At 42.3% G+C, this 13,515-nt stretch overlaps 1 non-coding gene across 1 annotated transcript; it reads left to right on the top strand.

Moving 5' to 3' along the window:
- Positions 1-4,787: 4,787 nt before the first annotated feature.
- Positions 4,788-4,957, top strand: LOC138236467 (U1 spliceosomal RNA). The gene has a single exon (XR_011188643.1). It is a non-coding gene; the product is annotated as a U1 spliceosomal RNA (small nuclear RNA).
- Positions 4,958-13,515: the final 8,558 nt, after the last annotated feature.

Below are 13,515 nucleotides of genomic sequence, written 5' to 3'. Positions count from 1 at the left end.
CTTTGAACCTCGGCACTTGGATTTCATTTTCGCTCTCCCAGGTCAGAAAGCATTTGAGGTTGTTTTTGCTACCTATTCTCTGTTTGAACAATGTGTGGATGTGTTTGAGGCAAAAAAAGGGAAAGTTCCTGCCCTTGAGAAGATCAACTTGCAGCCTCTGACACAGAGAGAGAGGAAAACGGTGCATGTTGTTATGTTCTCGGAACTGGCAAAGATGGAGGACATTCACACCTGGCTTAAGCAGTACTGCACCGTCCACCATGGAACTGAGGTTAGAGATGTTGACGGTATAAAAACAGGAGCAAGGAAATTCGAGGTTCGCTTGCTACCGGACAATGTAAATGGAGGCTTAAGGCACCTGCCCTCTACAATCCGGCTGGGCGCCTGCAATGGCTATGTTTTTTATGTGGGACAACCAAAGGTGTGTCGGCGCTGTGGTGCTGTGGGACACCTGGCATCGTCCTGCACTGTGAAATGCTGCAAGACCTGTGGCAAACAGGGACATTTAGCCTCTGACTGTTCAATGCTGCCAAAGTGCAATTTATGTGGTTCGGAAGGACACGTTTTTAAGAACTGCCCTCACGCCTACGCCAATAAACTCAAAATGAGAAAGGATGAGGCAGTGCTTGTTTCAGCCAAACCAGCCCGAAAAGCCAAAGCAAACAACAAGTCAAACAAAGAACCCTTGTTGGACAAAGACTCTCAGCCTCCAGCCAGGATCAGTCCTGCTGTGGCTCCGGGGCCGGTGGAAGCGGGTCCAGCGAGGATACCCAGGATTCAGAGGAGCTGCTTTTCTCAGACTCTGCAAGTGCTACAGATGCCCTCCTCTCCTCCATCCAGTCCATCACGGAGGATCTGCAGCAGCTGGTGGGTGAGGGGGAAGAGGAGACTGGTGCATCGGCTGCACCCCTTTCCCCTCAGTGCTCCCAGGAGCTGGACTTGAGGAAAAGGAAAAATGACTCTGTTTTCTCCCCGAGCGAGGAGGAAGGAGAGCATGGCGATGGGGACAGCTGGAACCCCTCCACCCCTCCCTCTACCCCCTTCCTTGAAATGGACTCCGTGAATGCTTTTACTGCTGCCACCCTGATGAAGGCTCATTCAGAGGATGGCTGGCAGGAAATTGGTAAGAAGAAAAAGAAAAAGAAGAAGGTAACAGGTGAGACCGAAGAGAAATGTGTTTTGTAAAGACTGGTTCCACTTTCTTATGTAATATGGATCTAAACATAATATCTCTTAACACCAGAGGTATCAATGACAGAGTTAAATGCCAGTCTGTCTTTGATTACCTCCAGCAGAGAGAGGGAGATGTGTTGATGTTGCAGGAGTGTGCTTTAGCCTATCAAGAGAGGTATAAAACCTTTGAAGATAGGTGGGATAAAGGGCCTTCTGTTTGGTCAGGGGACAATAACAACAGAGCCTCTGGCGTGGCCATTCTTTTCAAAGGATGGGCTTTCAAATTGAAAAGTATTCAGAGGGTCATAGATGGCAGGTTGCTTTGTGTGGATGTGGAATGGGGGACCGTTAACCTGCGGCTAATCAATGTGTATTGTCCTACTGACGTGGGAGGAAGGGTGGAGCTACTCAAGGCACTCTCCCCCCTATTGTTATGTAGCACAGACGTGATAGTGGGAAGGGATTTTAATTGTATCTTAGAGCACACAGACAGGCAGTCTAGCTCGCCGATAAAATTGGATTCCAGCTCACTGGCCCTGCAAAACTTAGTTCAAGACTTTAAACTCTCAGACACATATAGATGTATATATCCCACAACAGCAGGATACATGGTCAGGGAGGAATAGCAGCTCCAGAATTGACTATTGCTTTGTCTCAGAGAGAGTGAAAGTTGTTGGGGTCACTCTTCAGCCTGTCTTCTTCTCAGATCATCAGGCTTTAGGGTGTAGAGTGGAACTCCAGGGCGGGACTGTCTTTGGCCCAGGCCTCTGGAAACTCAACACAAAGCTGCTAGAGAACGAGGGGGTAGTATCCCGCTACAAGGAGAAACTATCACAGTGGCTGTCCTTGCAGTGTCTGTACGGGTCAGTAGGAGAGTGGTGGGAGGAGGTGAAGGTGAGGACAAAGGCCTTTTTCATGGCTGAGGGAAGGAAGGCTGCTGCCAGACGGAGAGGAGTGCTAGCCAGGAAACAGAGGCAGCTGCAGCGTCTCTACACGATGCTGCACAGTGGCTTCGATGTGCTCGAGGATATCACCCTTTTAAAAAAGGACATCGGGAGCATAGCCGAAGAAAGTAGTCGAGGAGTGCTGTTAAGAAGCAGAGTGCAGTTCTTGGAAGAAAATGAAAAGTGTACTCGCTTCTTTTTCAGGAAAGTGGTGGGCTCCAAGTCTGTCATGGAAAGTGTAGTTGATGAGGAGGGACGAGAGAGAACAGAGCCGAGTGCTATCCTCTCCTGCACCGAGGCCTTCTACTCAAGACTGTACAGCTCTACAGAGGTAAAGGATAAAGAAATTCTTTTTTTTACCTCAAAGCTAGCAAACGTTTTGAGTGAAGAAGATAGGGAAGTACTTGAGAGGGATTTGACAGTAGAAGAGCTGAGACAGGCTATGGAGAGCTTACAGAAGGGGAAAACTCCGGGTGCTGACGGGCTCCCTAAAGAATTTTACTGCACCTTTTGGGATCTGCTTCAGGATCCGCTACTGCTCCTATTCGAGGAAAGCTATAAGACAGAATTGCTGCCTGACTCCTTAAGAGAAGGCACTATCTCTCTCCTGTTTAAGAAAGGAGCAAAGAATGACATAAAGAACTGGAGACCCCTCAGCCTGTTAGGCGTGGACACTAAGATCCTGTCCAAAGCCCTTTTCCTGCGCCTACAAAATGTAGTGGCCTCACTGGTAGGGAAAGAACAGACTTGTGGGATAGCAGGATGCCTGATGAGCGACAACCTGGCCTTGTTGAGGGATGTCTGTCTGTACTCAGAGGATCGCTCCCTCCCTCTGTGCATTTTAGGTGTAGACCTAGAAAAGGCCTTTGACCGCCTAAACCGGCAGTACTTAACATCGGTACTTGAGCACATGAAGTTTGGCCCCATCATGAGAAAGTGGATTAACCTGCTGTACACAGGTAGCAACAGCAGAGTAATGGTTAATGGCAATAGATCACGCCCCTTTGAAGTCTGTTCAGGGGTGAGGCAGGGCTGCCCATTATCCCCCTTGTTATTCGTTTTGGCTATGGAGCCCTTAGCCTGTGCCTTGCGCCAGGATCAGGCCATTAATGGGATACCAGTGCCTGGAAGTGGGGGAGGAGAGGTAAAGACATCTCTATACATGGATGACTTCACCCTGCTCCTCTCTGACAATGCCTTAATTAGCAGAGCTCTGCAGTGTTGTGAGCGTTTCTCTTTGGCTTCCTCCGCAAAAATTAACAAATCTAAGAGTGAGATTTTTTATCAGAACTGGAGGGAGCCAAAAGAAGGACATGATCTCAGGCTGCAAGAGAAGAGAATTAAGGTCCTGGGGGTGTATTTTGGAGAAGAGATGGGAACAGTAAATTGGCAGAACAAATTGCCAATCTTAAACAAAAAACTGATGCAATGGAAGGACCGAGACCTCACCATGACAGGGAAGGTGCTGGTCATCAAAGCCGAGCTCTTGCCTGTCTTGAAGTTTCTGGCTTCTACCTTCCCAATCCCACACCGTGTTGCGGCGGTGCTGAGGAGATTGATGTTTCAATTTCTATGGGGTGGGAAGCAGGAAAGACTCAGAAGGGAAATAATGTACAGGCCGCTACCCTCAGGGGGGAAGTCTGTCCCAGATATTGCTACGAAGCTGCTGTGCATTTTCCTGGCCTCTGTGCTGAGAGGCTTTGCAACAGCACCTGCAGCGCGTACCTGGACTTATTTTTCCAGGCTCTGGGTAGGTAAGGAGGTGTTCAGAGCGTGGGGTGTCAGACCCAAGCTGGACGTCCCACTCTCTGACACATGCCCTGCAATTTATGGGACAGTTAAAAGTTTTCTAAGATCCCACCCAATTGGCCATATTCCCCTCCGAGATGTCCAGTTCAAAAACTGGAAGATTTCATTGCACCCCAGAACAACAGGCAGACCCCTGTGGGCATTTTAACATCAGCCCAAACAAGGAAGGTGTGGAAACACACATCCTCTAAGTTTCTGTGCAACATTCACAGAGATTTTGCCTGGAGTGTCGTCCACCAGTTCATACCGGTACGAACTTTCTTGTTCCGTAGGGGCCTCACCCCCATACCTCGCTGCGTTAGGGTGGGCTGCGGCGAGGAGGAGACTGTGACCCATCTCCTGTGGTCCTGCTTTTTTGCTAAGGCCTTCTGGGCACAGTTTGAAGATTGGTTGCAGGCTCTCTCGCCCCAATTTACCCTGACCGCTGCTTTCGTCATATACGGCATCTCTCCTGTCAAACTTCCTCCTGACATGTTTGACAGGATCTGGGCCGTGGTGAACAGTGGGAAAGACGCCCTGTGGAGAGTGAGGAACATGGGGCTGTTCAAAGGCATAGAGGTCCCATTCAAGGCAGCAGGTAGCCTGGCCCTGTTCATCACCTGAGAGAACTATTACCTCAGAGATCTGTGGAGAGAAGGGAGGGAGGAAGCAGAAAATCTGTGGGAAATAGAGAGCATAGGTCAATATCTCAAGAAACTTTGAAAAACATTATCATGTTTAAGTAAAGAATGTGATTTGCACCAGAAAAAAAGAAAATTGTTGCTATGTAACTGTTACCGTGTCAAAATGTAATGAGATGTGATCATATATACTGTTTTAAGTATGTATATTAATGTAAAGCTTTCTGATTTGTGATGTCCTGTATTTTTTTGTGAAAAGAAAATCAAGTTCTTAAAAATCGAAATCGGTTCACCCAGGGCGAGGCTCGCCCATTGCACTCCGGCTGTGCTGACCCCTGCGAATTCCCCAAATGTGGGAATCTCGACTGCATAATTTCTGGTAGTGGGGGACTGCGTTCGCGCTCTCCCCTGATGTGCTTGGTCCAAAATCAGATACGGGAGGGTTAGGACACCACGAACTGCGTGGCTGCGGAAGGATCCCGGTTCGAAAGGAGTCGACGCCGCTGCTGGTTCTCGGTGGCTTTTAGTTAGGGGTCCGGAAAAACATCTCAAGCTAGTTCCACTACTCCTTCCGGAGGTTCATTCCCTTTTCAAAGTCAGTCGTTTTGCTGTAGTCTGCGTTCTTTAGGCTGATTATCGAGGTTAGCCTTTATTTGGTCATGGGGGGCCTCGGTACTGTATGCTGAGTCTAAAGACAGTTTCACCCGTTTTCTGATTGCTAGGTTCTGTAGGTTCTGTACCAGACATGTCAAACAGTGAATTGCTGTACCTCTATTGTATCCGTGCTCAATGAATGAAATCAGTAACAAATGAATATATGTCTAGTTATACGAAAAACAAGTGGTTTATCGACTTATCTTCATTTGCAGATTTAGAGGCAGCTTCGATATTCGTTTTACAAACTGTTTTTTTTTAATATGGGTCACACACATGCCACAGCAACAAAACATCTCTAGAGATGAGGCTATAGATCACCTTTCCATCCTGCAGGTTTTCCTCCCAAAGCCTGCGGCACCAACGTATGCTATTGCAGACACCAACGTAGCCTAGATAGAAAACCGAAATAGCCGTGGGTTTGCTTGCTGGTCTGAAGGATCTCTCTTCGAATCTCTATCATTTGTCAATGGAAGTAAAAGGCGCTGCAATCTCATACGTTCAGAATCAAACCCGCAGCTGTTGTTCGACTTTATTTCTTGACTAATTACAACTGAGTGTCGCATGAGCAGTTACATAAACTTGTCTGGTATATTTGAACACAAATGCCGTTCTTCAATTAAAACTAACAGTACATTGTCAGGGACATTCAGTTCTATACAAACAAGAGACAGACAAGAGAATATTTCTACCGTTCATGTGGACTACGTGTTGACTTACTGATCGGAATAATTAAAAAGTTCGGGCTCATAGCCGATGCAGTGCGTGCTAATTAGAACAGCAACGCTGAGCTCTCAGCACCGTACTGAGCCCAGGTGTTTTTCTAAAGCTGTCAGGTGCAGTTCATTTACATGAAGGAAATCTCTTACTGGGTACGATTACAATGCAGTAAGTAGCACAGACTACTTAGGGAGTAGCCCGATGCGTTTAAAAACGACCCGAGCCAGACAGGAGTCGAACCTGCAATCTCCTGAACCGTAGTCAGACGCGTTATCCATTGCACCACTGGCCCTGGTGTGATACTGCAGGACTGTAACCCAGTGAGATCAGTACTGCAACTAGTAAAATATTACCCCCGGTCCATTCTTTTCCAAAAGTAAGAAACACCTGTTTTCAACATTTTGTCTGTTTTAAAACCATATCTCTTTAAACCAAACCAAGAGTTTGTCTTTTGCACTGATATTCTGATTCATTTCGATTTCAAAGAAAAAAAAAACATTATCTTCCAAAGCATCATAAAATTGTCCCTTCTTCCAGACTCTACTTCTCTCTTGTAGTAGTACAGCAGACCTTTCCAGGTGAGCAGATCACAGAGTCCGAAATGAGCTTCCTCCATCAAGCAAAGTACCTGAACATGACTCTGTCTTCATAAAAGCGCCCCTGTAATAAAGAAATTAAATCCGAACTCAAGAGGGCAGTTGCCTACTGAAGTTCAAGAAGTCATCAATTTTAACCTAGCAACACATTAAAGGCTGCATCTATACAAGTACGATTCTAGAAATGCTCACCAGATTACGTTTTAAGAAGGAACTGCGCCTCAGGTTCCGCCGAGATCTTAACTCGGATGGCAGGATTCAGAGTCCGGAGTGTGGACTGATGGCGCACGGAGGGTCCACATACTGTGGATCCCTCAGTGATCTTCCCCGTGTTCAAACAGCCAGCGTGTGACTCCCCTGTCCCCGTGACCTCATTGCTCTGCTCTCGCCTCTGTGCAGCCGAGCCGGACTCATGGTAAAGTGGAAAAAAATATGCCCTCAACGTGAGATTGACTCTGGAGCGAGGATAGACGTTACCTTTTTATCGTTGAACAGGATATATGTGATGTGGCGACTACAGATGCAGCCATTCAAAATGCGCGGTAAAAACCCGCGGTACGGTAACCTACCCACAAGCCACCGCGGGGCACCGGAGGGTACCGCAGGGCAAGTGATTGGCTGGCCAAAATGACCGACAGGGGCACTCGTGGTGCATTGGTTGGTAGTGCAAAGATTTAATCATTTAATGTCTTTACTGTGCACATTTTAATCCGCTTAGTTTTGAATATTTATATGGATTTTACCACTAAAGGGAAATTTTAGTAGCTGAGCATAAAAAGAAGAGGAGCATAACGCATCTGAAGGTCATAAACGATATTAATTTAGGAACATAAACATTACTGTATGTATGTAAACTGTACCGTGTATGGCTTGTCTTGGTAGTTTAAAGAAAAAATACACACCAGTCTTCCATTTCTCCCTAAACATTTTAAGCATGAAAGTTTTATGAAACGGTACCCAAATATACGATTGCTGTATAGAATGAATTTTAATTTTAAAAAATTATTTAACACGAACATTAAGCTGTTTACATCTTCCGCCTGAGAACAGTCACCCGTTGCTACCCAACGCAGAATGGTGATTGGCTGACACCATCTGACACCCCTCTGATTGGAGAAAAAAGACGTGCTGGTTTGCTATACCAGGAAGAGGATTTCTTTCTATTCAAAACGTGTATTTTAAAAGTTTAAGAAGTAAAAACCTTACAGCGTACACAGATTTCTAAACTGATCAGGATCGTTATCTTTGTCTTATGCATAATAATGTTCACCGCTCTGTCCAGCAAATTAATAATAAACTTTATTTTATATAGTTTTTTAAACGAATAAGTAATTAGATTGCTCATAAACCTAATCACTTGCTTTTTCTTTTTATTTAGGCTCAGATTTCAACTATAGATCGTATTATTAATAACCATAATAACAACCAACCAACAAAAACAACCATATAAACATAATACCAACCAAAAACATAGATAACAACCACAATACAAAATGAAATAATCAAACCATTTTACACTCGCAAAGTCCTCCAATTATCATAATCCCGCCCCTTATGCAAAACCAAACCTTCCTCCCATCCCAGTTTATCCTGTTTATCATAAACAAAATCCACCTCAATTTTCAACATAAAGCATTACAAAAAATCAATACCACAACACTCCATACTCAACAACGATAATTCACAAACAGCCAGAACATGTAACTACACATTCCCAAACATACCCAAACATAGCCCCGCCCCTTATGCAAAACCAACATCCCTCCCCTGTTCTCTCTCTCCCCTGGCGGTTGTAATTGTTTTTATTTTCAAATAAATTTTAGCAAAGTCATGTATTTTAAAAATCTTAAGATTTTTCTATTTATGTCTTTATTTAGTGGTTTCATTAGTGACTAAGGCTAAACTTTCTTGGAAAAATGTCTTTTATGTAAACCATGTTTGCTATTAATTCATTCAGGGCTAAAATATGTTCATTGTCTTCTAATGAAAGAAGGGTTCCTTTCGCCGTAGTCGGGAGCCTAGCCTTTAACTAGTAAGTACTGTATTTACTGGGTTTTTTTTGGGGGGGGGGTGTCTTTCGCTGGAAATCTCGCCTCCTACTTTGAAAATACCCGTGAAACCGGTTCAATTCGTCACAGCCAGCACTCCTGCAGAGAGTTGGGTTGTACAGTACTTGCAGTGTATACAGTACACGCGTTATGCTCTTCGTTAATGTCTGTGAAGTTTTATTTAATCTCTGAGCCATACTGATTCTTCTGGAAGCCAGTTTCCGCCAGGGAGTAAAAAAAAAACACACTATGGTATTCTCTCCAATGCAGTGCAGTTAAAAACATACCTCTGATGCTGCTCCTAAATGAATATCGTTTATGACCATCAGAAGCTTTATGCTCCTTTTCTTTTTTCCAGTGGATTGAACAGGGAGAGGCATTTCATGATGTACTTTTCACTGATGAAACAACAGTGGCTCTGGAACAGTTTTCAACCATGTCGTTTTATAAAAAGGGGAGATATGTACACGTTACTGAAGCTAAAAGTTTAGCCTTTGTCACTGATGTAAACACTAAATAAAGACATATAGAAATCCCTACTTTACAGACTGTATATGGCTGGTATTGGTAGTTTAAAGAAAAAATACACACCAGTATTCCACTTTCTCCCTAAACATTTTTAGGATCAGAGTCTTACATGTGGTTATTTCGAAAACGTTTGTACGTGCTCCTTCTTACCATGTTACTGTTTACCGTTACTGACCATATTAAGTTTAAGTGCCTGTGGGCACTTTTCCTGTCCGTGGGGGGTGGACCGTCTTTCATTAGAAGGTTAGTCTGTTCTACTCTGAGAATGTAGAGGGGGTGGGAAGTGTCCGCGGTCATTTAATTAGTATTAAAATCTTAGTTATCTTTCTAGTTCACAGGTTTGCATGCATAATTTAATTTTGAAAGCCACTGAGACATCAGGTACTACTGTTGTATTTATGAAAAAGAAACAAAACAAAAAACATACTAACAACTGTGCCATCCTACTCCTTAGTTAATACATTTTATTATTCATAAACAGTTAACATTGTTAGCAAAATATTTTGAATTATATTTAACCCTATTTTTTCTTTAGTTTTGTATTTAACTTATTATATGATAGTCAGACTTAATGTATATTAATGTATATTTGAACAATGAAAATATATTTTTACAAGATTTTACATTAAGCACTTAAAATTAATATGGTTAATAATAGTAAACTGTAACATGCTGTAACAAGATCGGTTAACTGCGAAGAAAATCCTTTCAGAGAAATTTTTCAGGTGTGAAGAACAAACCTGTTCCCACACACCCTGCCCCCACTACCATTAGAATATACACAAACATTTTAGCGTTTCATTCTGAGCAGAAGACCCTCACACCTGAAGAGTGCTGGCTGTGACGAATTAAACCGGTTTTACAGGTTTCAATCACAGATTGGGACTCAGTAAAGTAACACACAGCGCCACTGGATTTGATAATACTGTACCTAACCAAAATCCGCAATATGGAAACAGAACCTAATTGTTGATAGATGATGTACTCGTAACATTTTTTCAAGACGAACTACAACATTTAAAAAATGACTTGTATGTACTTGATATCTCTAATCAATCCACGGGTTCCAGCACAAAACGAAACTAAAACGCATACCGTTTAGCGCTTCTTATTAGTTGCTCAAAAGTAATATGGCCGTATGAAATGCATAATATAAACCTAGAAACATATACGTGAGCAGTACTTAAGCACTGTAGTATCGGTGTTAAGACATACCTCTCAAATACTGTAAATCAAGTTAAAAATATCTCAAGACCGATTCTGGTCGTAATTAAACCATGTTTTCTTTTTCATCTTGAAATAACTCATTTCTAAATACCTTTTTCACTGTTAACATCTTGTAGCAACTTTGCGACAAAATATACACTCTGACAGTTCATCCTGCTACCAACATTAAATAAAACAAATCTTAAGATTTCTATATTTATGTCTTTATTTAGTGGTTTCATTCGAAGCTTACAATGTTTAGGGAGAAATGGAATACTGGTGTGTATTTTTTTCTTTAAAGTACCGAGACCAGCCATATACTGTATGTTAAGATTTCCCTTCAGTGGTAAAATTAGATATGAATATTCAATACTTAAACGGGCACAGTTAAGACATTAAATATACATATACATATTGTATACAGTACAGTTTGCATACGGTAATATGTTTATGTTACGCGATTAAAAAATAAATAAATAAAACTGGAAGGTCCAGCACCACCATTATGTTTATATGGTTGTTTTTGTTGGTTGGTTGTTATTATGGTTATTAATAATACGATCTATAGTTGAAATCTGAGCCTAAATAAAAAGAAAAAGCAAGTGATTAGGTTTATGAGCAATCTAATTACTTATTCGTTTAAAACGCTATATAAAATAAAGTTTATTATTAATTTGCTGGACAGAGCGGTGAACATTATTATGCATAAGACAAAGATAACGATCCTGATCAGTTTAGAAATCTGTGTACGCTGTAAGGTTTTTACTTCTTAAACTTTTAAAATACACGTTTTGAATAGAAAGAAATCCTCTTCCTGGTATAGCACACCAGCACGTCTTTTTTCTCCAATCAGAGGGGTGTCAGATGGTGTCAGCCAATCACCATTCTGCGTTGGGTAGCAACGGGTGACTATTCTCAGGCGGAAGATGTAAACAGCTTAATGTTCGTGTTAAATATTTTTTTTAAATTCAATTAAACGGGCACAGTTAAGACATTAAATATACATATACATACTGTATACAGTACAGTTTGCATACGGCAATATGTTTATGTTACGCGATTAAAAAATAAATAAATAAAAATGAAAAGTCCAGCACCAGCTGGATTCGAACACACAACCTGCCAGTTGGTAGTCACGCACCTAGACCAGTAGGCTACAAGACAGCTCGCATGACCAGGTAGGCGAAACAGCCCTACATAGCTCTGCCGCAGTACACGGATATAATCATACCGTTATTAAATTCTTTAGATACGCGATTCCATATTATATTCCCTTTTAATCAAATTCTAAAAGTATGCTTGTTGACGTATCCGGTATCACGTTAGTTAAAGACTTCGAAGCTTACAATGTTTAGGGAGAAATGGAATACCGGTGTGTATTTTTCCTTGTGATATTTTAAGCTCTAGTTGAATGATAGGTGTCGCATTTTAAATCATTCTCGTAGCTAGAAATTATGAAACGCCCTGTTAAAAGCAAGGAAGTTTTTATGCCCCGTTGAAGTAAAACAAAATGCCTGACAAAGTATGGCTTGGACAGATTCCAAGTGCTTGTACAAATGTGCTAAAGAAATTATACTTTGAGTATACAGCTTGTCCAAAGTCATCCATTATTAATACTATTAGTAATATCTTCAGTAAAGGTTTTGATGCATAAATATTTCTGATAAAGGTAGGTTGTGTACTTTTGTCCAACTGAGCAATCTTGCTTTCATAAAATATACCAACATTTGAATGACTGATGATTAACATGCTGTAATACACAGTTCAAAATTAAAGGCTCGAATGCTGTACATGAGAGGTTAAGCTCCCCCTGGCGGTTTTACAAGGCGACGCCGGATAGCTAGTCACATGACACACGTGATACCGCGTGATACCCCGGTGGGCGTGTCGCGGTATGCCGTGAAATACCTCACCCATTTTGAATGGCTGCATCTGTAGGTTCAATTTTGTATCCTCTTTAAAAGATTAAGGACTGGGGTGAGCGTGATTTACCACCCTTTCAGCTAAGAACCCGACGTGCGGACCGTTTAAGCTGCATAGACTCGGTCGTTTAACTCTTCTCCATTAGAAGGGTTAAGGTTAAAGAAAAAAACATTGCTGACTTCTTTTTTTTTTTGCCAGCCTCGAGTGCTGATTAGCAAGGTTTGTATTTCATGTTTTGCAAGTTGCATCCATTATAAGAAAAACAAGTCGTTCAAGACAGGAAATGAATGCTTGCATTTAATTAAGTCTAGCCGTAGGCGGTTGTCCATAATGACCAGTTCTGTTCGAGAAGAAAGAACAAAAAAGGCACCGCTGGGATTCGGAGCCAGGGTCTCCTGTTTACTAGACAGGCACTTTAAGCAACTAAGCCACGGTGCCCCAGGAGAGCTGTCCTTTGACAGCCACTTGGACACACCACTCAGACACATCTGCATTCGGTGTGTGCTCCGCCTGCTCGCTGAGCAAGTTGCCACCTTTACATATAATAGCAACATCAACACCAAGAGAAAGGGTGACAAATGGCTTTTATCTGGAACTTTTCATGTCCAAGGAGCTCAATGTGCTTTCTGTGTACAACAGGGCCACTGAACTCCACACTGGCCACTGAACCACAGCAGTGGCTTGCTGGCTTGACATCTCTCAAGGAAAATGTTGAAATTGCATGTGGAACAGGAAAATGACTCTCAGGTGCCCATTGCTCATTTTCAGACACATTTATGCAATACTTTCACCATGCGTTGAGCAATAGGGATTAAAGATAGCAGAGGTAAGGTTTAAAAGTGATTCTGAGGTGCAACACATCAGCGATACAGCTAGGCATCTGAAATGCGGGGTTTGAGAGCCCTTCAGGGAACACCGTACCCTAAAGGTACCAGAAGTCCACTAGTATAAGCATTAAGTCACTGTCACCCCTGTTACAATGTGATTGCTACATATCTTCATTTCTTTGGTTTTTAAGGAGTAAGAGTGCAGGGGGTCTAAATCTGCGATCCAGTGTGTTGAAGTATTTCACAAGACTACCTGTAGCCCGTCTGAAAATAAATCCTCATTCTGATTATTGCCCTGGGCATGTACCAAAAAATTACTGAGCATATATATATCTCACTGTGTTGAAGCTAGAGACCTGTATGTAATAATATGATGCTAAAATGTTATTTTCACATATATTAATGTAATAAATGATTGCTTATGCTTTATAAACAAACCTAATTAAAATAAAAGCTTAAGTTTTGTA

Source organism: Lepisosteus oculatus, unplaced genomic scaffold, assembly GCF_040954835.1.
Source record: "Lepisosteus oculatus isolate fLepOcu1 unplaced genomic scaffold, fLepOcu1.hap2 HAP2_SCAFFOLD_90, whole genome shotgun sequence".
Taxonomy (NCBI): domain Eukaryota; kingdom Metazoa; phylum Chordata; class Actinopteri; order Semionotiformes; family Lepisosteidae; genus Lepisosteus; species Lepisosteus oculatus.
Note: the sequence above shows the minus strand (reverse complement) of the source record. Positions and strands in the feature narration are given on the sequence as shown.